The 24,357-nt window shown below is 45.6% G+C and overlaps 1 long non-coding RNA gene across 1 annotated transcript; it reads left to right on the top strand.

The window, feature by feature from the left end:
- Window positions 1-1,269: 1,269 nt before the first annotated feature.
- On the top strand, window positions 1,270-22,817 carry LOC137432475 (uncharacterized). The gene is made up of 3 exons (XR_013624307.1): window positions 1,270-1,406; window positions 2,651-2,749; window positions 22,679-22,817. It is a non-coding gene; the product is annotated as an uncharacterized LOC137432475 (long non-coding RNA).
- The last annotated feature ends 1,540 nt before the right edge of the window (window positions 22,818-24,357 follow it).

Below are 24,357 nucleotides of genomic sequence, written 5' to 3'. Positions count from 1 at the left end.
CTGTTTCTTTTTAAATCTCTTTCGATTTGATGCAGATGTATCGTGCCGAGAATCGCTAATTCAATTCAAAGGAAGCAACTTCCTGCAAGGAACGTGTCAGCAAAGGCTCTGCATAACTTGTTCTAAAACAATTTTGATTTAACCCTGAACCAACTGAAATGCTCAAGTTTCTGCCTCTGTGAAAAGAAAATCTCACCCCTTATTCAAAATAACATGCTCCTCAAACAGCAGCAGTATATTCTATTTTAAAATTTCAACCAACACAGAAATATGCCTCCACCAGGAAAGGATGGAAAGGTCAACTTGAAGTCTAGTGCAGGTTTAAAATATCTCAAGCAAGCAAGCTCTTTGAAAAACAATTTGGAAATTGCAGGAGGAAGCACTTCTCAAGATATCAATGCTATGCTTTTGGACGGCAGCTTCAAAAAATTCTAAAAAGCTTTCTGTTGCGAATGCCAACCTCCTCGGTTACGTTTTGAATGAGGTGTTGGAGATTTTAGCGAGTGATCTTGCTAGCATTCTGCACAACCCACAATCTGAGATTCGGATGCAATCCGAGATGAGTGTGTAAGCTGTTATGTAAACATACTTGCAAGTCCTGCGACGGCCCTTGAGGAATGGAAGAAAAAGTTTGCAGGATGCCAAATGCTGCTATGATTTTGTTTGCTGAGCTGCAGTCGTGTTATTGCAACGCCCAAGAAAGCAAACATGCTCTTGCTCCTGTGCCAAGCCTGTACCAAAAAGTACAATGTTCCTGAAGACAATGCAGAAAGGCTTTGCACTTAAGCCACTTGCCTAAAGGAAGAGCCAGCTCGTAACAACTTCTGCAAAGAACATGAAATGAAGTAAGACGCTGGGAAGATCACAGACTTGGTAAATGCTTGTAGGTACACGTTCTTTCCTGCAATGTTTGGTGCATCAACTTTAACCCTTTTTATTTTTCATAATTTTTCATTTTACTTTTTTATATTTCATAATATATTTTGTTTGGATATGCTTCAAATTTGCCTTAATGTGCAAATGATTGATTTTAAAATTTCATTTGGATGTTCTATGTTTTCAATTTGAAATTTATCCCTAGCCGTTCAAATAACATTTTTCTGTTTTGAAATGCAAACGCAAATGGTAAATGTAAATTATTGTTTTCAATGTTTGTGTTTCGAGTTGAAGTACATATTGAATCATTAATTGCTTCCTGTTTATTGAAACGTTCATTTTTCTGCAAGTAATGAAAATGCAATTACCTTTAATCCTACAAAATTTACTGGTTCAACCCTATTCTCTTTATTCTTTTGACTCTGGACTTACACAGAATATTTAATATTGCAGGTTGAACTCCTCATCAAGATAGGTCCGAAAGGTGTTGCGTTCTTGTGCGACCATCAACATGCATTGGAAGTACAATGGTAAGTATGGATTTAAAAGCCTACACAATGCAAAAATAATTTGCCACTTTTCTGGGGAATAAAATTCTTTCATTTTGGCCTGAATCATACGAAAATACCAATTTGGTGTCTGTCTGTCTGACCGTGATACATTCAGTCATTACTTATCCAATCTCAACCAAACGTGACAGGAGGATAAGGGTCTTGAGGTCTTAAGAGGTGCATGATAGATGTTGCAGCGACTTCATTTGTCCACCTCCCCAAGGTGGTTTTCCATCTTGGGCGAAATCCGTGTCCGGTTCATATCCGTGTTAAAATAGCTTATCGTGGCATTTTCCCAAGGTTGCTTCGAATAACAAATGTAACAAGCATTCTGAGTATTGCGCTGCAATACATGTCCCCATACCGGCAGTCTGTCGTCCGGAAAACTGTTGGGGAAATTACCAAAGTTCAAAGTGCCATAACTTTGTCAAAAATGATCGAAACGTCATGAAGTTCGAACTTGATCTGTAACTTATCATAAGGAAACCATGCACCAAGCTTGAAATCATTAGCATTAAGAGTTTAGAAAAAAAGTCCGGAAAACTGTTCTTTGCGTGACGGACTGACGGACCGACAGACCGAGTGCAAACCTATAGTCCCCTCCGGTGTACACCGGTATGGGACTAATAACAATAATGATGACATAATAATAACATTAACGTGCGTCCGTCCGTACATCACGTGAAGAAGCAGGACATCAAGCATTTCATCTTCGGAGGACATTTTTCCCGTTCAAAATGGTACGTCAGAAACAACAATAATAGCACAACAATAATATCAACGATATTGCAAAATAATAATATTGCCGCGTCCCCGGGGTTAAGACCCCAGGGTGATGGATGACCGAAACAAGCTTTAAAGGGGAACGGACATGAGTATAGACATCAAATGCTTAAGATTAATTAATTGTAGCAACAAAAAAGATTAAGTTTGGCGCAAAAATTGTTGCTCTAGCATGCGTGAATCGTGAGATATCCGAGTTTTAAAATGCCAATAGCAGACGATTTCTCTCGCGCCGGCCAGCATCTGGTGATGACTATCATCATCATCATCGTGACTTCATCGGAGGAAGCTGATGTGACTGCGCAATAGTAAACAATGGCAGACACCGACTCCGATAGTTGCGTAAGTCTGGATATCAGCGATATTTCTGACCAATCTGATGCGGAAAATGAAGAGAAAGTTAATAATCTTGGGGAATCACACTCCATTCTCCCATGCAGATTCGAACCATACCGTCCAGAGAGTGAAGAAGAGAAATCGTCGGACACAGACACAATGGCGATCGATTTTGATCTCGGGCGCCTCCAAAATACTGAATGGTATTCATTTTTATGTCTCTTTTTTAATTGAAAAAGTTTCTTTTTCTGGTCAATGGAATACATAACTAATTTAATTAATGTTCGGTGCCGTGAGGCAAGAAATGGATAGAGAAACAGAAACGAAATACGACTTTATTGACTTAGTGCAGCACTGCAGGTGTATCAGTTGTAATTGTATCATTATAGCACTCTCTATAATATAATGCAAGCAATCTCTGTGTGTCTGTGTGTATGTCTGTGACCGCTGTTTCTCGACAACCACTGGTCCGATCTAAGTGAAACTTGCCAGGTATATTGCTGGGGACCTGAGGATGTGCCTTTTCAAGGTTTGCTATTAATCGGACAAGTGGTTACCAAGTTATGGCCATTTATTTAGCAAACATACGTTTTGTACGTGAACGAAGGAACAGCGAAGGGCGAAAGCGAAGGAACGGCGAAGACCGAAGGAACGATGCAAGTTTTAATTTTTCTTTGCACGTTCGGTCAAGCGACAGCGAAGGAACCGCGTGTGTTTGTTGTTTCTGCCTCGCGGTTTGAAAATTGAATACTTGGCCATTAAAACTAATTTGCGATTAATCGTAACTGCGATATGCGAACTTCCGGACAGTGAGGCCTTATTTTTGGTACGTATGTCCACGTACTTACCTCCCCGCACGTACGGGCACACACCAGCAGCAGCCACACAACGACTGGGCATGATTCCAACTGATCGTAAGGAAAACAAAGCGATGTTCTGATCGTCACGAAGCCAACAAGGCTTTAAGAACGAAAAACTGGGTTACTTCGCAAACGTCATTTCCGGTTTGCGGTTTTGACAAAACTGATTTTGCTTGTTCGGCGATATTTTGACAAATTCTAATAAAACCGCGAAGATATTTGTGAAATGAACTCAATAGAAGTGTTTAAGATATGTTTATGTTTCGAAATCTGCAAAGTTGTTTTGGTCGTGTCCGTTCTCCTTTAACTCCGAGGCGTACTTCGAACCTTGGCGGGATTATCTTTTCGCGGGAAAGCCCGAAGCCCTTACCTGATCGGGAACACACGGGGTTAATCCGAACCCACAGAACAAAAATGAAACAAGACAAGAAAAGTAAAATTCAACAAATAATGATTTAATGAAAATAAATGCAAAGACAATAAAAATGTTGAGGTAAAAACTAATAGTAATAGGCTAAGGCGAGGGACCCTCCATGCAGACTCAATTACAGACACAGGGAGAAATAAAAGAAAATGAAATGGTTTGGTAATCGGCCGGCACTCCGCTTTGCAGTTCAACCGAGGGCTTGTAGGCGTTCGTCACCCCCAAACCACCGCGCGGGAAGCACACAAAAATGGCGCAGAGTGGCGCTCCTCAACGTCCCAACGTGAGATACTTCTTGCGATGCTGACTGCCCCGAACCTCTCTTGTTCAGTCTCTTCCCCACAAGTGCACACGAGCCAAAGATGTGCCACCGCTTGCGACCAATCCAGAACAAAGGAGAGAGTGGCAAACACGCCCATCCACTTATGAATCACAGGATCAGAAGAAAAACTATCAAGATAGCGAGATGGCGTCTTTTTCCCTTCAGCCCTCGAATGTTCGACGATGGCTTTTCTCTCAACCAATTGCCTGAGCCCTGCCCATCACCCCATCGCGCCTCCAATCACGAAGGCCCGGGCGTGGCCTCTTCACCACGCGTCATCGGGCGGAGCCGAGTCTCCCGATCGAGAATGCCCGGGTGTCTGGCAGCCCTGACGGCGTTGTGAGCGCATGAGTCCCATTACAGCGCTATCCATTGTTTTACTGAGCCCTTGATTTCCTGGCTGGTCGAATGTAATAAAACCGAAGGGAAGACCACAGGAGGCAAGCACATACAGGGGAATTTAACCTACCTAGATAACACAACTCCACTCCTCCGTGTGGAGACACCCAAACACTTAACCGGACATTTGACCCTACTAAGATACATTGATAATTTTCTACGCCACACTTGCAGCATGCTAATTTATACGATTCTGACTTTCCTAAAATTTAATCTCCTACCCCCACAAACGTAACAATATTAACTGGAACTGCCACTTTATAACTGCTGGCAGTGATGACCGATTTCCTCTGCCTTCCCGCTTTCATACAACCCCGCTTTCATTGGACATGCTTTTATACAACCCTGCTTTCATTGGACATGCTGTGATACAACCCCGCTTTGATACAACCCCACTTTCATAATTAAATCTACACCGAAAAGTCACATGGCTGGAGAAGATAAAAGGTAGAGTTTCTTCTTCTTCTTCACACAATAACTGTGACCTTCCAGACTGTATAACCCATCATGTTGAAATTTTAAACACTTATTCCAAATGACGATATCTAGATTAGGCTAAAGTTTCACGTTGATCAATCAAGCGGTTCAAGAGAATATATATATTTTAATTCCCTTCAATTATTCATGGCTGCCAATCCAAACAAGCAATCATGTTGAAATTGTACACACTTATTCCACTTGACCCTTTCTACATTACTTTAAAGTTTCACGTCAATTAATGAAGCGGTTCAACAGATGCAAGGTTTTTAAGATCTCCGTTGAATTATTTATCACTGCCAAACCATGTGACCTATCGCAAATTCCAAAAGATCGTTTTAGCACTCAGACATGGGGAACATATTTCTGAAGTTTTCACTCTATGTTCAAGAATGAGGGAGGAGATAGGTTTTAAAGGATTATGCTTCAAAAAATTATAGCTCCCAAACCATGTGACCTACGACGTCAGCACTCCTAAACTTTTTGTTCGTCGTGGGTATGCGATCATGCTTGTAAAGTTTGACCTTGATCTGTTCAGCCATTTAGGAGAAAAAGGATTTTAGTGGCTTTTCTCTTAAAACAATATGGTGGCCGAACCACGTGGCCCATGACATCATTTTTTTCCCCCTCCATCAATTTATCCCCTCGATGATGCTCAAGAAAATTCATCCTGATTGGATGAAGTTTTGTACTTGTCAAATTATGACATCATCATGGAGACATCATTCATGTCTCAATTTTTTTCTGTGCAGCGCTTTTTGAGATAGAGGTGCAAATGTTTTTCGGTTTTTGTACCAAGATGGCAACTGTACCACGTCGCCTTTGACGTCATCATTACCATTCAAATATTCTACAGGAGTAGTGGACCCTATGGTGAAAATTTCCTTTGGCTTGTTCAGATGTGTTTTGGTAAACTCAAGTCAGGCTTTCTTAGCAGGGGGGTCCTCCTGGGTCTCCCACCATAGAACCCCCTTTCATTGAGTTGGCGACGGATGGTGCGAGTTGAAACTGTCGTACCTTTTGTGTCAAGGTCAGCTTGAATCTGTTTGGCAGTTGATCAAGGTGCTTTCTCCACCCTTCGAACAATCCTTGGCTGCAGTATTTGATCAAGTTTTCTCTTGCAGCCACATCCAGTGAGGTCGGCTACAGTGCCATGGGCCTTGAACTTCCTGATAACATTGCGTACGGTGGACACAGGAACATCAAGGTCTCTGGAGATGGATTTGTAGCCTTGAGGATTGTCCATGCTTAGCTACAATCTTGTGTCTGACCTCCTCAGACAATTCTCTGGTTTTCTTTATTTTCTCCATGCTCATTGCTGTACACACAGTGACAGAAAACAGCAGAATGACTCCTTTTCTCTATTCAAACTGGCTGAATGAGTGATTTTATATTGCAGGCACCTGAAACTCACCACAGGCGAGTTCAATTCCAAAGTAAAGGAGGATCACCTGCTTGAAATCTAATTATTTCTAACAACTTCTAAAAGGTGCCAATAATATTATCCGGGCCATTTTAGGATTTCTGTGTGGAATAAGCGAAGATTTAGTAATTGTTTCAGCTTTTTTTGTTTTGTTCCACTGCAAACCAAAGAAATACATATGTGGATACCGAAATATTTTTTTTTGATTTCAACAATTTTCAGGAAGAAATGGTGCATTATTTGAAAAAAGTGCAAAGGTGCCAATATTTTTGGCCACGATTAAGTCTGCACTCCTTTTAACAGTCAGAAATCCATGGTAGAACCGTGTTGATTCCAACTAATATTTACTGCTGTGCTTCGGAGAGTAGTGTGTTACATCCATTTTTTTATTTATTCTTTTTTATTTTTTTGGTATACAAGATCGAGGCTCGTGAAAGAGCGAACATTAATCACACAGAAAGACAAACCGACACATAAAACATATAACATGGGGAGCGGTAGACAAGATGGGGCGAGAGGGGGAGGAACGCAAACACAACATCTGAGAGCAGGGACATCGAGACATCTGTGGGAGAGAGAGGGCTTTGGGGATAGGGGCATGGGAAGGGGGGGGGGGGGTGGGAGAGGTATAAAACATATGGACACTGCCGGGACTTCCAGGAAAGAAGTTGGAATTTCAAACAAGGTGGATCTGGGGTGAATTAGTGGTGGTAGAAAAGATCAAGGTTTTGGATGGGGAAAGATAAGAGATGGTGGTGAACAGCTGTTTTAAAGACCTGGAGGGAGGAGTGGGATTGAAGGGAGTGTGGGAGTTTGTTCCAGAGGCAGGAGAAAAGAGGAATGAAAGAGTGAAGGTGAGCAGAGAGCCGAGATTTCGGCAGTTTAACCATCAGAGGGTTGCTGGCAGATCTTGTGCGACCTGTAGGAATATTTGGGGGACAAAGCACAGAGAGAGCTGGGGGAGCAAGGCCGGAGAGGAGTCTGTAGAAGACAGAAAGACCACCTACCTGTCTGCGGTGAGTGAGTGAAAGGCCCTCGGAGATAGCTTCATCACGGGAGATTCCAATGATTCTGAAAGCTTTGGTTTCAACAGTGTGAAGCCGAGCTAGGTGTGAGGCAAGGGCACCGGCCCATAGGGGAGAACAGTATTCCATTGAGCTGCGGATGAAAGCCTTGTATGTGGTGAGGAGCTCAGCTGTGCCGAGGAAGGACTTCGCACGACGGAGGATGCCCAGTCGGCGACTGGCTTTGGAGGCCATCTTGGAAATGTGGTTTTCCCAAGAAAGATCATGGAAGATAGTGAGACCCAAAAGCTTGAGCGACAGAACTTCTTGGAGAGGATTGTTGAGAAAGTAGATGGGAGGGTTGTGCAGTCGATCTTTTCGGAGAGACATAGTAAGAGTGTGAGATTTGTCAGGATTGAAAGACATGTTCCACTTGTTTGACCAGTCTGTGATTTTGTCCAGGTCTTCAGAGAGTGAGGAGGCTGCAGACTGCCGATCTGAGGGAAGAGGAATGGAGCGGCAGAGAGTGGAGTCATCAGCAAAGAGATAGAGAGGATTTTCCAGAGAGTCGGAGAGATCATTGATAAAGGCCAGAAAAAGCACAGGGCCCAGAACACTGTAGAGTAGAGGAAGGATTTGATATCCGAAGCAATGATGGATTCCATGACTTTGCTGATAATTGGGAGCAGGCTGATTGGTCTGTAGTTGCAAGGATCTGTTTTTGCACCTTTTTTGTGTAAAGCGGTAATGTTTGTTGATTTCCAGGATGCTGGCAGATGACCTTGAGCAAAGGAGAGGGTGAAAAGAACAGAGAGATGGTGAGATAGAGCGGCAGAGCAGGATTTTAGGACCCGTGGGCTGATGCCGTCTGGTCCAGTTGCAGAATCAGAGTCGAGGTTTGACAAAAACTCCTCCACCTTGTCAGGAGAGAAGGACACAGAGTCCAGGAGCAGTTGGGTTTGACTGGGTAAGGTGGGAACAGAGAGAGATGGGTTTGGGACACAAGATTTTGAGGCAAACACAGAGTTGAGGCATTCGGCTTTGTCATGTGCGGTGTCAACTGTGTAGCCATTTGAGGTAAGGGAGGGGATGGAGGGGGAACAAACACCAGAAACGGATTCGACCAGACGCCACCAGGATTTGGAGGAAGGAGACAGGTTTGAGAGTTCATTCTTGAGTGTGGAGAGATAGTGCTTCCTGGCACTCCTGAGGGTAGACACACACTTGTTCCGAGCTTGGTGGAAGGAACTGAGATGGCCTTCAGTTGGATTAGCCTTCCAAGAGGCAAAGGCAAGTTGTTTCAGGGCAACTGCCTCACCACAAATTCAGTGTACCACTGTACCATGAACGGGAGGAAGGGTAAGACAACTGAAGACGAGATGGGATAAATCTGTGCATGAGAGAGAGCAGTTTGCTTTGGAAGAATTCCCAGGAAGAATTGATGTCAGAGGCAGTGGAGATAGGAGACCAGTCCAGATGATTGATGGCTGCTTGAAGACCGTGCCAGTCGGCCTGAGTGAAATGCCAGACTCGGCGACGCTGAGGAGGCTCTCTGAGAATGGCCAGAGAGATGTCCACTTTAACAAGCACATGATCAGAAGAACCGATTGGGGCAGAAGAAGAGCAGCAGACATCAGCAGGGAAGTTTGTCATAACCAAGTCTAGAAGAGAAGATACACCATTGGCTGAGATCCGGGTCGGGAAATTGACAGATTGTGTCAATCCCAGTGAGTCGCAGAAGTCCTTTGCTGAGGTGCCATGGCTGGTGAGAGATGAACCCACACCCAGCCAGCTGGCATGATGACAGATGAAGTCGCCACATATGAGGAAGAGAGAGTTGGGATGAGTGGATTGAAGTTGGTCCACGTTGTCAGACAGTGAAATGTAAATGGAGTCATCACTGTTTGGAGGACGGTACAGAACACATATGAACAAAAGGTGGGAGCGGAGAGGAAGCCGTAGCCAGAGGTACTCCTGGAGGTGAGGTGGAGAGAGGGCAGTGCAAGGAGAGTGAGGAATAGAGTTTTTGATAAAGATAGCCACCCCACCACCAGGACGAGGCTCAGGTCTATCATACCGGAGGAGGGAGTAACCAGGAAGGTAATCCATTTAATATGCTTTCCAGTGCATTAGTGAGTGTCCAAGACTCAGCTCCATAAAGGAGAACACTCTCACCTGTTTCTTTGAAGAATATTGAATTTTGATGGTAACTCTGATTTCCATATTTTATTTATCTTTATTGAAGTGTCCCATTTTAGACTTTTTCTCATTTTAAAGTCATGCTTACTATTCTTAATATAGGATTGAAGATTCTTGAAATAATCAACATTTTCCAGGATGTTGTTGCTCGTTTTTAAAATTTCTCCATTAACAAGGACCAGCATTGACTTTGTCTTATCTGCATTTTATGTGCACGCCAACAGTTTTGCAGAGGATTCGGTTGTGCTTGGAAAGTCTTGGGCAGCATCAAGAGTTGGAAATCGGGGCTATGTTGTCGTCTGTTGTGAAATCTAAGTCATTAATGCTTTATTTATGTGAAATACTCGTGTTTGTTGTGAAACTTAATTCATCAATGTTTTCACTGATGGCAGTTCTTATTACCTATGTAATCTGATACAATCATCTATATACAGTGCCTATAGAAAGTCTACATTCCCTTTCAAAATTTTCAACTTTTGTTACCTCATAGCCTGGAAGTAAAATGCATTAAATCAGTTTTTCCACCTTTATTTACACATCATAACCCACAACTTCCAAGTGAAAAAACATATTCTACAAATTTCAGAAAATTAATTTAAAATACAAAACGAGAATATATTGGTTGGATAAGTGAACCCCCCCGCCCCCCCCCCCCCCCCTAATAGCAATTGTAAACAAGAAAAAGAGCAATCGGAGATTGCAAACCCTCGCCAGGATGTATTTTCAGTGTTTTTTAAGGCGTTTGTGTTGAAACAAATGTGGCGGCTGAACCAAGTGACCGATGACGTCATCATCAATTTTTTTTCTAAACTAATTTAGTCGTAGATTATGCTCAAATTTCATCTTGATCGGATGAAGTTTTGTACTTCTCGAATTATGACGTCATAATGGAGGCACCTATGACATCATTATAAAAAAATAATAACCACCTTTAGAGGCCATTTTTCCCCGCAAAGCGGGGGTTGGCCTTTTTCAGGAACCGTGGTTGTTGTTGTTTTTCGGTCCCCTTTTTGAAGCAATGTTTTACGGCCGGATGCCCTTCCTGACGCCAACCCTTTTTGCCGCCTTTAACGACAAACAGGGAATGACATCATTGACATTATTGACATCATATGACATCATTAACATATTTTGAACATTTTGCATTTTTGAACATTTGAACATTTTGAAGCAATGTTTTACGGCCGGATGCCCTTCCTGACGCCAACCCTTTTTGCCGCCTTTAACGACAAACAGGGAATGACATCATATGACATCATTAACATATTTTATTCCCCATGGAGAATACCCTGGTTAGAATAGGTACACCGTATCCCTGCCTGTCGTAAGAGGCGACTAAGAGGGTTGGCGTCAGGAAGGGCATCCGGCCATAAAAACATTGCCCCAAAAAGAGAACCATGACAATTACAACAACATATGGGCAGGGTGCAGCCCGAAGTGGAGATCGGTTTCTGAGGTTTGGGACATGGAATGTAGGGACAATGACAGGGAGATCAGGAGAATTGGTGGAAGTATTGATCAGAAGAAGAGTGAACATATGTTGTGTGCAAGAGACGAGATGGAAGGGAAGTGGTGTGAGAATGGTGAAGGGTAGGCAGGGACAGAAATACAAGTTTGTGTGGCAAGGGTGCCCGAAGGGCATGAATGGTGTTGGTGTCCTGTTTTCTGAGGAGTTTGTAGACAGTGTGGTGAGTGTGACGAGAGTGAGTGATAGGTTGATGATGGTGAAAATGATGATTGGAAAGCTCTTGGTGAACGTCATCTCGGGATATGCTCCGCAGGTTGGTCGAAGCGATGAAGAGAAGGACAAGTTCTGGTGTGCGATAGAGAAGCTGATGGAAAACGTGAAAGATGAGGAAGTTGTTGTGGTAGGAGGAGACCTAAATGGACATGTGGGAAGGAGTATGGACGGTTTTGAGGGAGTTCATGGGGGTTACGGATATGGTGTGAGAAATGGAGAAGGTGAAAGGATTTTGGAGTTTGCTGATGGAGCTGATTTGTTGATTTGTAATACTCAGTTCCAGAAAGAGGATAATAAGCTTGTTACATACACGTCAGGTGGGTCGACGACAACCGTTGACTACCTGATGGTGCTAGGCGAGATAGGGGGCACATCCGGAACACAAAGGTGATCCCGGGGGAGGAGGCTGTTTCACAGCACCACTTGGTTGTCTGCGACATAAGGGTGAAAGGTGCGAGGAGAGCTCGGCGGGTGAAGTACCAACCGAGAATGAAGGTGTGGAGGTTGAAAGAGGTGACAGTAAGGGAGGCATTAAAAGAGAGGCTGGCTGAGTAGGGGAGAGGATGATGTGGTTGAGCTTGAACGTAGTTGGATGTCAATGAAAGATAGTCTGTTGGGAGCCGTTGGTGAGGTATGTGGATGGACAAAAGGACCACCGAGGCACTCGGAAACATGGTGGTGGGATGAGGAAGTTGGAAAGAGGATTGACGAGAAGAGGAAGAAGTTCAAGGAGTGGCAGAAGGCGAAGGGTACGGGAGCAGAAAAAGCAGAGCATGAAAGTTATAAGGCTGCAAAGAAAGAGGTAGCAAAGGCGCAGGAGGCATGTAGGAAAATGTTCGGAGAAAGCTTGGATTCGGAAGAGGGTCAGAGAGCGGTATTCAGGATTGCAAAGCAGATAGCGAAAGAGATGTGATGTGATGTGATGGGGGTGAGTTGCTTGAAGGATGAAGTGGGACAAATCGTTGTGGACCCAGATGGAATTAAAGGAAGATGGAAAAGATATATGGAAATGCTGTTGAATACAGAGAATGAATGGGATGGCAACATAGAGAGTAACCCAGTTTTAGGACCGGCAGAGAAGATAACTGAGAAGGAAGTTGAGGAAGTGATAAAAGCAATGAAGAGTAAAAAAGCGGGAGGGCCGACCGGAGTTGTGGGAGATATGTTGAAGGCCGCAGGAAGTTGGGGTGTGAAGAGAATGACAGATCTGTAATCTGGTGGTGAAAGAAGGCTGCATTCCAGTGGATTGGGAACTGAGTACCCTCATCCCTCTATACAAGGGGAAAGGTGACCCTCTGGAGTGTGGCTCGTACCGAGCGATAAAGTTATCGCAGCATGGAATGAAGGTATTGGAAAGGGTGTTGGAGAGGAGGATAAGGAAGAAGGTGAAGATCGTCGAAATGCAGTTTGGATTTATGCCAGGAAGAGGAACGACAGACGCGCTCTTTATTGTGTGGCAGTTTCAGGAAAAGTACATGGAGAAGAGGAAGAAGTTCTTTCTTGGGTTTGTTGATCTGGAGAAAGCATTTGATAGGGTTCCACGTGAAGTATTGACATGGGCATTGAGGAAGTTAGGAGTGGAGGAATGGTTGATCAGAGTAGTGATGGCAATGTATGAAAGAGTGCGCACAGCTGTAAGGACGAAGGACGGGAACAGTGGCGAGTTTGAGGTGAAGGTGGGAGTGCATCAGGGGTCGGTACTAAGTCCACTACTATTTGTAGCTGTGATGGAGGTGCTGGCTCAGAACGTAAAGGAGGGTTTACCATGGGAGTTGTATGCAGATGATCTCGTGTTGATTGCGGAAAGTATGGATGGACTGAAGGAAAAGATGAACAAGTGGAAGGAATGTATGGAGACAAAAGGTCTGAAGGTGAATATAGGAAAGACGAAGGTGATGGCAAGTGGTAAAGCATGTGGTGAGGTGGAAAGAACTGGGAAGTGGGCATGTGCTGTGTGCAGGAAGGGTGTCGGAGTGAACTCCATTCAATGTACAATGTGCGCTGAGTGGGTTCATCAAAAATGTAGTGGTCTGAGAGGGTCATTAACCAGTGTGGCAGCTACATTCAAATGTAAGGTGTGCACAGAGGGAGCTGCAGATGGAGGAAATGTCAAGCTGGAAGGTGTGAAAACATTTTGCTACCCCGGAGACGTGCTGAATGGAGAAGGTGGATCAGACTCGGCAACGGTTGCAAGAGTGAGATGTGCATGGAAGAAGTTTCGGGAACTGAGTGGCGTGCTGATGAGGAGAGGAGTGTCGTTGAAGCTGAAGGGAAAGGTGTTTGCTGCATGTGTGAGAAGTGTTATGATTTATGGGAGCGAGACATGGGTAATGAACGTAGAGCAGCAACGAAGGCTGGAAAGGGTGGAAATGCGAATGGTTTGGTGGATGTGCGGAGTATCGTTGAGAGAGAGGAAGACAAATGATGAATTGCGAAAGATGATGGGTATAGAGCCTGTGATTGATGCTGTGAAGAGGAACAGGTTGAGATGGTTTGGTCATGTGTTGAGGAAGGATGAAAGTGACTGGTTGAGAAGAGTGATGGAAATGAATGTAAAAGGAAGTAGAGGACGGGGAAGACCGAGAAAGACTTGGCTAAAGATGGTGGAAGAAGAAATGCGGGCAAGGGGGTTAACAAGGAGAGATGCAGAAAATAGGGCAAAATGGAGAAGATTGTCATGGGGACCGCAAGGCTAACCCCCCACTCTAGCAGGGAAAATGGCCTTAAAATGCATGTTGTGTTGTTGTATTCCCCATGGAGAGTTCTTTACAATGAGCCATGTCTCTATTTTTTCTATTCAGCGCTTCCAGAGATAGAGGTGCAAAGTTTTTCGCGTTTTCCAAGATGGCGGACGAACTACGTGACTGATGACGTCATTTCCTTTTCTCCAATTTCCGCCTACATGACGCTCAAGAAATTTCATCTTGATAGGATGAAGTTTTGTACTTGTCAAATTATGATGTCATAATGGAGGCATCTATGGCATCGTCATTAACATTTTATTCCCCATGGAGAGTTCTTTACAATGAGCCATGTCTCAATTTTTTTCTATTCAGCACTTTGCGATATGGAGGTGCAAAGTTTTTCGGTTTTTCCAAGATGGCGACCAAACCATGTGACCTATGATGTCAAATTCTACAGGTGGAGTTGCACCTATGGTGAAAATTCCTGTCAAACGGACTAACGGTTGCAGAGAAAATCGTATTTATTATATGCGGACAAACACAGACAAACAGACTCAAATGCAATACCCAAAACTCAGGCTAGGGTAATAAGCTCAGGCGTAACCAATCGCCTTCAAAACCACACACCAAGTTAATTGGCCTCCACCTGTGTTAAATGGTAGTGCTTCTGATTATTTCAGAATAAAATCGGCTATTCCTGTAGGTTTCCTCTGCTGGGTAGTGAATTTCACAGCAAAGACTCAACTTGAGTACCAAGGAGCTTTCAAAAGACCTCCGGGATAAAGATGTGGAAAGGCACAGATCAGGGGATGGGTGTACAAATATTGTAAAAAGATGAACAAGGATTGGATTGCACAGTGAGTGAACAACAAGGATTGCACAGTGAGCACAACAACGAAAATGTTGTGAAAATCAACCAAGTCCACAACTTTGTCCCATAGGTAGGTTGGTTTAATTTCAATTAGATCTTTGGCATCATCCTGTAAAATACAATCATGCAATATATATCAGGATCTTGGCATCATATAGGAAGGATTGATAATATTAGTTAAAGCAAGCAAGCCTAGAATATAAAAGGGTACGTACCATCCGAGTCTACATGTCATAGAATAATGTCGCATGAGTGGCCCGAAGTCGCGGACGTCCGAGGTCTTATAGACGCCTCTCAGTGGTTTAAGCGAGCATCACACCTGGGTTCAACTTTGATACATTTTCACTATATTCTCCCCGCCGTTAGAACTACACTGCCGCTAGGCAGGAATCAAGCGTGCGTCAGCATTAATTGATTAGGAATGTCAACCCATGTCAGTCGGTCCATCCGTAGCGGTCAGGGCGGCGAATTATCCTGCCAGCACGGGTCCAGAAACTACCGGGTACGACATCCCCAAGCCCGGAGTCCCCTGCATCGGAGTAGCCGCTGGAGGCAGGTGTCGGAGGGGGCACCTCAGTGCCTTCAGGCAGGGGTGTATCTGGCAAAGGGAGGGACGGCAGATGCTCCATAGGGGGAGCTTCGGGAGAGTCCATAGACTCGTAAATTGGTTCGTCGATATCCCTATAAGGGTCGATGACCCCACAAGGGGCGAGGTGGCGTACGGAGACAGTGGACTCACGTCCATCTGCCGTCATCACACGAGCATGCTCGGGATTAGCCTCGAGTACCTGCACCTTATCCACTAAGGGATCGTACTTGCTCGTGCGAACCGCACGTTTGAGATAAGCCGGCCCCGGCTCAGCGAGCCAACTGGGTAAAGATCGGATACTACCCGAGCTTCTAGGGTGGTGGAACAGCCTTTCGTGAGGAGTCTGGTTGGTGGCCGTACATAGTAGAGCCCTGATCGAGTTCGGCGCCGCAGGTAGCGACCAAGTCCATTTATCTAGGCCCCGGCCGAGGGTCCTGAGGCTTAGCATGACGGCCTTCCATATGATCCCATTGAAGCGTTCGACCTGCCCATTCGCCTGGGGTCTGTACGGAGTGGTGTAACTCGAAGCGACATTATTTTGGAGCAAGAAGCACCTCACTTCCTGGGACAGGAACACCGCACCCCGATCTGTATGCACGTAGGCCGGATACCCGAACATAGAAAACAAATTCTGCAGGCACCGTGTGACTGTGGCAGCCGTCATATCTGCGCACGTGTAAGCGAAAGGGAATCGCGAGTACTCATCAACGACAGTGAGCAGATAACGAGAGTTACTCGACACCGGCAGCGGGCCTTTGAAATCCATCGCCAATCTCTCCCACGGTCTAGTAGCCCTGACCAGCGTCCCCATGGGAGGGTTGTAAAAACGCGGTTTGAGTTCCGCACATACAGCGCAGTCGCGGCAGACCCGGCGGATGTCCTCAATCGAGTACGGCAGATTACCACGACGCACAAAATGAGCGAAACGCGTCACCCCAGGATGAAACATAGTGTCGTGCAAAGCGCGCAGACCCTCCAAAGTTATGAGACCCGCACACGTCGCCGGCCTCGATAAGGCGTCAGCGACCAGGTTATCCTTCCCCGGGCGATATTTGATGGTGTAGCAGAAGTCGGCGAGTTCGATACGCCAGCGAGTGATTTTCTCATTCTTTATGCGTTGAGCATGTAAGGTGTCGTACATAAACGCCACGCTTTGTTGGTCTGTGATGATTTGGAAGCATCGCCCGAGCAAGTACGAACGCCATCGCCGAATCGACTCGACGATCGCGTATGCTTCCTTTTCGACAGACGAATGCCTCCGCTCAGCGGAGGTGAGAGTCCGCGAAAAGAAAGCCACAGGGCGCCCCCCCTGGGAGAGAGTCGCCGCTATCGCATGATCCGAGGTATCACTTTCTAAGACGAAAGATTTGCTCTCGTCGATCATCGCCACAGCGGCGCCAGCGATGTCGTCCTTAAGGCCCCTAAAGGCAGCCAAGGCGGCTGGGCTCATGGGGAACGCGTCGCAGGTCACAAGTGGGCGGGGTTTCGCGGAGAAATTTTGCACCCACTTAGAATAATGGGCGAACAGCCCGAGAGCACGCTTCAATGAAGCTCGATCGCAGGGCGGGGCCATATCGAGCAAGGGTCGCAGACGCTCCTTCTCAGGAGCAACAGAGCCGTGGGTCAGGGTGTACCCCAGAAGATCTATCGTGCGCATGGAGTAACGACATTTAGCTTCATTCATGGTTAAGCGATACCTCTGCGCGACCTCGAGGAAGCGCTTCAGATTCGCATCATGATGCCCCTGGTCATGCCCGCAAACCGTAAGATTGTCCAGATATACAAAGACATCGGTCAAGTTCTCCTTAGCGATGAGGTCGTCCATAGCCCTCTGAAAACAGGAAACCCCGTTCGTCACCCCAAAAGGTAGTCGGGTGAACTGGTATAACCTTTGACCTGATTCAAACGCGGTATAGATGCGGTCTGCCTCGGAGATGGGGATCTGATGATACGCACCGTAGATCGAGAGTGCTATAGACTGAGTACTGGGCAACCTGTCGAACTAGGGCGTCCATTCCCGGGAGGGGGTAGGCGTCCAGCTGTGTAAATCGATTAATCGTCTGCGAATAGTCGATTACCATTCGTTTGCGATGTGCCTCACTTCGCACCACTAAGACCTGTGCTCGCCACGGCGACCGGCTAGGTTCTATGATACCTTCCTTTAAGAGCTGGGCTGTCTCTTCCGCAATGAATTGCGCGTCTGCTCGTGAGTAGCGCCGCGATTTTACCGCTACCGGTGTGCAGTCCGTGGTCATATTGGGGAACAGCGACAGAGGCTCAATCTCCATCCCTGCGAGTGCACAAACAGCCAGCGTATCAGTACCACCAAATTCCATTTCCAAACGTCCGTGTCGCTTAAGAAAGTCATGTCCTAACAAGATAATAGCACATAGAGCAGGTAAGACCATGAGATGTACATCTGGAAACATTCGTCCCTTTATCACAAGCTTCAATCGACATTCCCCCTTTGTATTGAGCCTAAGCCCTTGGGAGGCCATAAAGATCCGACGGCATGTCCCGAGGATCGGCCATCCGTGTTTTTGCACCAGTCGATGATCGATATAACTATCCGTGGACCCTGTATCGATTAGAGCCCGTACAAAAATTCCCTCGATCATAAGTTGGATGATGGCCTGAGCCAGGCCAGGCGGTCCGGCAGAAGCCGAGCCATCAGAGCGAGACGATCGCGCCTCGCGTGTAGATCCGACGCCAGCTGCAGTTCTCCGTTTGTTCGAGCAGCCTCCGGAGGGCGCTCGTGTCATGCGCGGTTTGAAAGCCATCTGCAGTCTTCTGTGCCAAAACGGGAGCTTGTAGTTCGTACAAGCGGCCTCCGGAGGGCGCTCGTGTCATGCGCGTAGTTTGAAAGCCATCTGCAGTCTTCCGTGCCAAAACAGGAGCTTGTAGTTCGTACAAGCAGCCTTCGGATGGCGCTAGAGTAGCGCGGTGAGTCTCATAGCCATCATGAGACGTTCGGATACCAGCCAAGGACAGTCGCTCCGCGTTCGAGCGTATTTGCGCCATTTGTTTTGGCGGTCCGATGGAGCTCACCAAGGTCGACCGCGCAGCCAGGGGCCCACGAGGAGGTACGCCGCTCATCAAAGGCGGGTGAGGCGCCCCGCTCTGTGCTCGGCCCTTTGGCCCAGCGATAAGCACATTCATTGTCGCGCGTGTTCGTTTGCCCCGCGCAGCCTTTCGGCACACTTTTGCAAACTGCCCTTTTGTTGAACACAGATGACATATCGCTTCCCGAGCCGGGCACGCCGATCGGGGATGTTGTCGATTCCTGCAGAAATAGCACGTAGCGTTTCGTCCGGGCTTTGGACCCTCAGCTGCAGCCAAGCCAGAATCATGGTCCTCCTCGGGAGAAGCCAGGGGTTCCGGCAGGGATGCCGTGTCGGCTTCCGTGTCGTCGGCGTTAGCCCTCTCCGGTCGGGCTCGACGAGAAATCCCCGCAGTGACACGCGTGTGATCGTAAGCGTCAGATTGTTCACGAGCTGTAGTGTAGACGTGAGCCAGCCGTAAAGCCTCCGTGAACGTCAAGTCCTCAACCTCAAGAAGCCTCTGTCTAACGGTAGAAGACCCGATTCCTGAGACAAAAAAATCGCGTACAAGGTCGTCCTGTACTTGCTCGTGTGTCCGTACCTCCTGGGCACTCTCAGCGAGCAGACGTCGCAGCTCTTGTGCGTAGTGGTCTCGCGACTGTGGGCTGTTGAGTCCGCTTTGCGAGCAGATGCCGGGAATAGACCACGCTTCGCTTCTTAATGTAAATCCGTTTTAGCTCCGTCACCGCAGCATTGAACGTCGTACACTGCTCGATTCCCCTGTAGACAGTATGGTGTACTTTAGTTTGCAGTACCTGTAATTTTGTTTCATCAGTGACATCGGCGTCCTGGGCTTTGAACTGATTGTCCAGGGACTTTAGACAATGTGTCAGCTCCGAGCCCGCATCCACTGCTTGTGAGTCGGCAGAGAATTGCGGCACCTGGATCATCTTGTGTCCTGCCATGCATGTCCGCCTCGTGTCCTCAAGTGGACGGTAGACTGATGGAAATTAAGTGTTGTGAAAATCAACCAAGTCCACAACTTTGTCCCATAGGTAGGTTGGTTTAATTTCAATCAGATCTTTGGCATCATCCTGTAAAATACAATCATGCAATATATATCAGGATCTTGGCATCATATAGGAAGGATTGATAATATTAGTCAAAGCAAGCAAGCCTAGAATATAAAAGGGTACGTACCATCCGAGTCTACATGTCATGGAATAATGTCGCAGGAGTGGCCCGAAGTCGCGGACGTCCGAGGTCTTATAGACGCCTCTCAGTGGTTTAAGCGAGCATCACACCTGGGTTCAACTTTGATATATTTTCACTACAGCGACCAAACCATGTGACCTATGACGTCAAATTCTACAGGTGGAGTTGCACCTATGGTGAAAATTTCCTGTCAAACGGACTAACGGTTGCAGAGAAAATCGTATTTATTATATGCGGACAAACAGACAAACGGACTCAAATGCAATACCCAAAACTCAGGCTAGGGTAATAAGCTCAGGCGTAACCAATCGCCTTCAAAACCACACACCAAGTTAATTGACCTCCACCTGTGTTAAATGGTAGTGCTTCTGATTATTTCAGAATAAAATCGGCTGTTCCTGTAGGTTTCCTCTGCTGGGTAGTGAATTTCACAGCAAAGACTCAACTTGAGTACCAAGGAGCTTTCAAAAGACCTCCGGGATAAAGTTGTGGAAAGGCACAGATCAGGGGATGGGTGGACAAATATTTCAAAGGCCTTGAATATCCCTTGGAGCACAGACAGTACTCGACATTCACAACTCTCTTATATGTGAACAATCAATGCAACAAGAAACACCTGTCAGTTATCTGTTCCAATACTTGTGCTTACCGAGAATGGGGAGACTGAACATAGAAAGTGCTATTATTCCACAATGGTAAAATATATAAACATAGAAATGACAAGCAATAACATCTGACCTCCTGTAATCTTGCCTCATATTCATCTTTTGATCTAAAATCCAAATTTCTTGATATGTAGCAATAATAACTGATTGGACTTCACCGTTTCAATACTTACGGAGGGCAATGTGCATCTGATATCCATAGGCGTCGGGTTGAATTCCAGATGCTGGGCGTCTGAGTGACGGATTTAGTGAGATGGCGTTTGGTTTGGGACGTCCTTACGGCGTTGCATCTAGCGCTAGGTTCGTCCTTTATGGTGATGTATTATTCATGGCTCGATGAGAAGCCTCACTTGCTTCAGTCATTTTCATAACTCTTAAGAGAGGGTGTATTCTTTCAGAAACCATTTCTGATAAATGTTTAGTCATAACTAATTAGCCTACATTTTGTGACATCGTTGTCGTAATCTTACTATAATTCAACAAATGTCCGTCCATCTGTCTGTCCGTCCGTTCCCAGGTACCACAAAAACGGTTGAACCAACCGCAACGATATTTTGGGTGGGTAATCCTGGGACCCCCTGGAGTAAAATAGGCTATATTGTTTTTCTAATTCCAGCTTTGGTCTCCAGCATTTTCAGGTTTGGACTCCCACCTAACGTTATTTTCCCGGGCACCGCAAAAACGGCTGCACCGATCGCAACGATACACCTCCATGCCTGTGGGATTCCCACGGGTGACCCCACTAGTAACAATAACATAACATCGTGACACGTATAAACCCTTTTTTCTGGTTGTCATTTTTGTTCACCGCCACAAAGAAGAAAATGAGAACCATCATAAAAAAAAAAATCCTTGAAAGGATTCTCCGAAAAGTACTCGAAACTGCATTACTTTTTGGAGAAATAGGAAGGGAACAGGGTTGGGCGGGACTACGACTCTCAATCAGCCTGATGGTGGCAAGGCCGCTGGACACTTACCCTCTGGCCAATCAGACCTACCGTATTTTCCGGTGTATTAACCGCATCACTGTTTTTCACCCTCAAATAAAATTTTAAAAATCATATTTTAGTGTGTAGTCTTAGCCGTATCATCGGGTGCATGTTGGGAGATGTATGTACGGTGTCTAACCGATAGATCATGGTGTGGCATGAACCTGTAGGCCCACCATGGGCTGGTCGTGAAGTCCCCAATGTCATCCTCCTTAGCTAAGCTCCTCGCCTTCAACCTGAGAGCAAGTGTTGCACAAATGTAAATAAAAAACGTGCAAATTCAAACGAATTTCCCATTATAAGAGGGTTAGGGTGAGTGCTGCCTCAATCCTCATCTTATTGTCCTATTTTTACTATTACTGTGGTTTATTGTATTTAAATTATGTTTAAGATCCACCTGGCGTTCCTTCTCCAGCAGTAAAAAAAAAAACCACCTTTAGAGGCCATTTTTCCCCGCAACTGGGGGTTGGCCTTTTTCGGGGACCATGGTTGTTGTCGTTTTTTGGTCCCCTTTTTGAAGCAATGTTTTACGGCCGGATGCCCTTCCTGCCGCCAACCCTTTTTGTCGCCTTTTTACGACACACAGGGAATTAGCAGTGAACTGGTACTCAATTAGCCGACCTCGGAAGGATGACAGGCTGAGTCAACCCCCCTGGTGTTAATTCAGCGATCGACCGGGATTCGAACCCAGGATCCTAGGATCCTAAGCTGGCACCCTAGCCGCCAGCCCAACACCAGGGTTTCTTCTCCAAACTTCTCCAAACTCCAAAACAAACACAAACTTCTCCAGCAGTAAAAGGTACTCATTTGAGAGCTCCTCCCGGTAATAATCCAGCAACTCCCCTACATCACCCTCCTCCACCTCATCAAAGCCGACAGTCTGTCTTGGCAATTTTGACGATGTTACGTCATGTTTTCAACACGTCATTATTCTCGTTGAAACCCTTAAAGTGGGCACGGGCAACTTGCTCATTGTAACAAAGCTTGGAACGTGCACTGTTGGCCCAAATGCCAAAGTACACAGTCCAACAAAGCTTGGGGAAGTAGTGCACTCATGTAAGAGTATTTCAGAGCAAAGCACATGGTCAAACAAACACCTGCACCACAGGCCACAGGGCCAGAATGCATGGTCATACTGGCATCAGCACAGAGTGGATTCTCCTTGGAAAATGAACTAAGATGCCATCCTGTTCCTCCATTGAGTTATCTCCCTGTGTTGTGGTTGGCAGGTTCAAGGAACGCTGCTCATAGAGTTGTGTGCCTACTTCCTCGACGACGATGGACGTGCTGGAGGCTCTGCTGAACTGCCCTGGCACCTGCAACATCGTGGACAAATTACTTGCCAATGGCAGATTTGTTGACACTGACCTTGCGTTGCTGACATTGCTTCTGCCAACAGTTGCGATTGAATTTCAACCATTGGCATCATTTTTCCACCATGGTACTGTTGTTTGCATACACACCAAATGATGATACCCACAGCCATGTGCTACATACAGAAGAAGAAGAAGAAGAATCTTTTCTATTGCACCCGAGTCTCCATTGTGCTTCAACATTAGTCTGCATTCCTATTCTTGAAATGGAACACCGCCTTGAGCTACAGATAGCTATTTTAAATGGTATATGTGGAGACATTGGTGATCGTAGCATGCTTTTGCTTGAGGCTGCGAAAAGCAAAAAAAACAAAAAAAACATCTGGTGCTTCCCAATTGTGGCAATTCCTGCACAAAATCAACGTGAAATGTCCCATTGGACAGGTAACTTGGTAGTAGAGAGGTCTTTGTTTAATATGTAATCCGTTTTTTGGATTTGAGTGTCACAGCGAAGTGGCGCTGTTTCATTTGCTCACTGACAGAAAATCCAAGATGGAGTTTCATGAACAAATTTCAAGAGTTTTTGGGAATGCATCGTCAAATCTTTGATTTGAAAATGCTAGTTTGAGGAAAAAACTTTTGATGCAAACTTGTGAAATGTTTTCGTTTTACCTGCACCTGCAAGTTTAAGAATAAACATCACGTTGAACGTTTATTGCATCGAAATTCCAACACTGGATACTTTTGCACTCCCTCTCTCATTTTACACATCGAATAATCGTTTTCATTTTGAAAAACCTTTGCCTTTCCTGCGGATGGTCAATTTGCGCCTAACGAGGCAACAGAGAATCGATCCCTCCCAAATTTGCAGCAATACAAATGTAAATAAATTGAGGGAAACATGTATAGGAAGCGCATTGGTAAATACTAGGGCATGCCCGTACTATATCTATATCTAAAATTATATCCCCCCCCTCTATTTACATGAAATGGTTTGGTCCAAAGCGAACGGCTTGCGAGTACGGTGACAATCCCCCCCCCCCCTCTATTTACATGAAATGGTTTGGTCCAAAGCGAACGGCTTCGGAGTTTGTTTACACAAGATCTTCAGCAAAAAGCTTTATATTTAGCCTTGAGGAACCGTCTTGTGTTTATTGAAATGAAGTCTGACAACTTGGCTTTTCATGCCTCCGCTGACGAAGTTGCCAAAGGCATGATGTTTTCGGGTTGTCCGTCCATGATGGGTTTTCATTCCCGTGATAACTTGAGAACGGCTGAAGAGATCCAAGTCAAACTTGGTGCAGATATGTATAATAAGGTAAAGACGAACTGATTAGATTTTGGGATTATAAGGTCAGAGGTCATGTTAATTAAACATCCTGTTACTGTAATAACTTGTGAACCAGTGAGGGGATTTTGACTAAAGTTGGTTCAAGTATGCACAATGATGCAAAGATGAACTAATTTGATTTTGGGGTCAAAGGTCAGAGTCTAATAGGTTCATGACTTGAGAACAGTTGAAGGGATCCAAGTCAAACTTGGTGCAGGTATTTAATGATGTAAGAACCACCTTTAGAGGCCATTTTTCCCCACAG

This window comes from Myxine glutinosa, chromosome 8 (assembly GCF_964187855.1).
Source record: "Myxine glutinosa chromosome 8, kmMyxGlut1.1, whole genome shotgun sequence".
NCBI lineage: Eukaryota > Metazoa > Chordata > Myxini > Myxiniformes > Myxinidae > Myxine > Myxine glutinosa.
The sequence above is the reverse complement of the archived record's forward strand: the minus strand, read 5'-3'. Positions and strand labels throughout refer to the sequence as shown.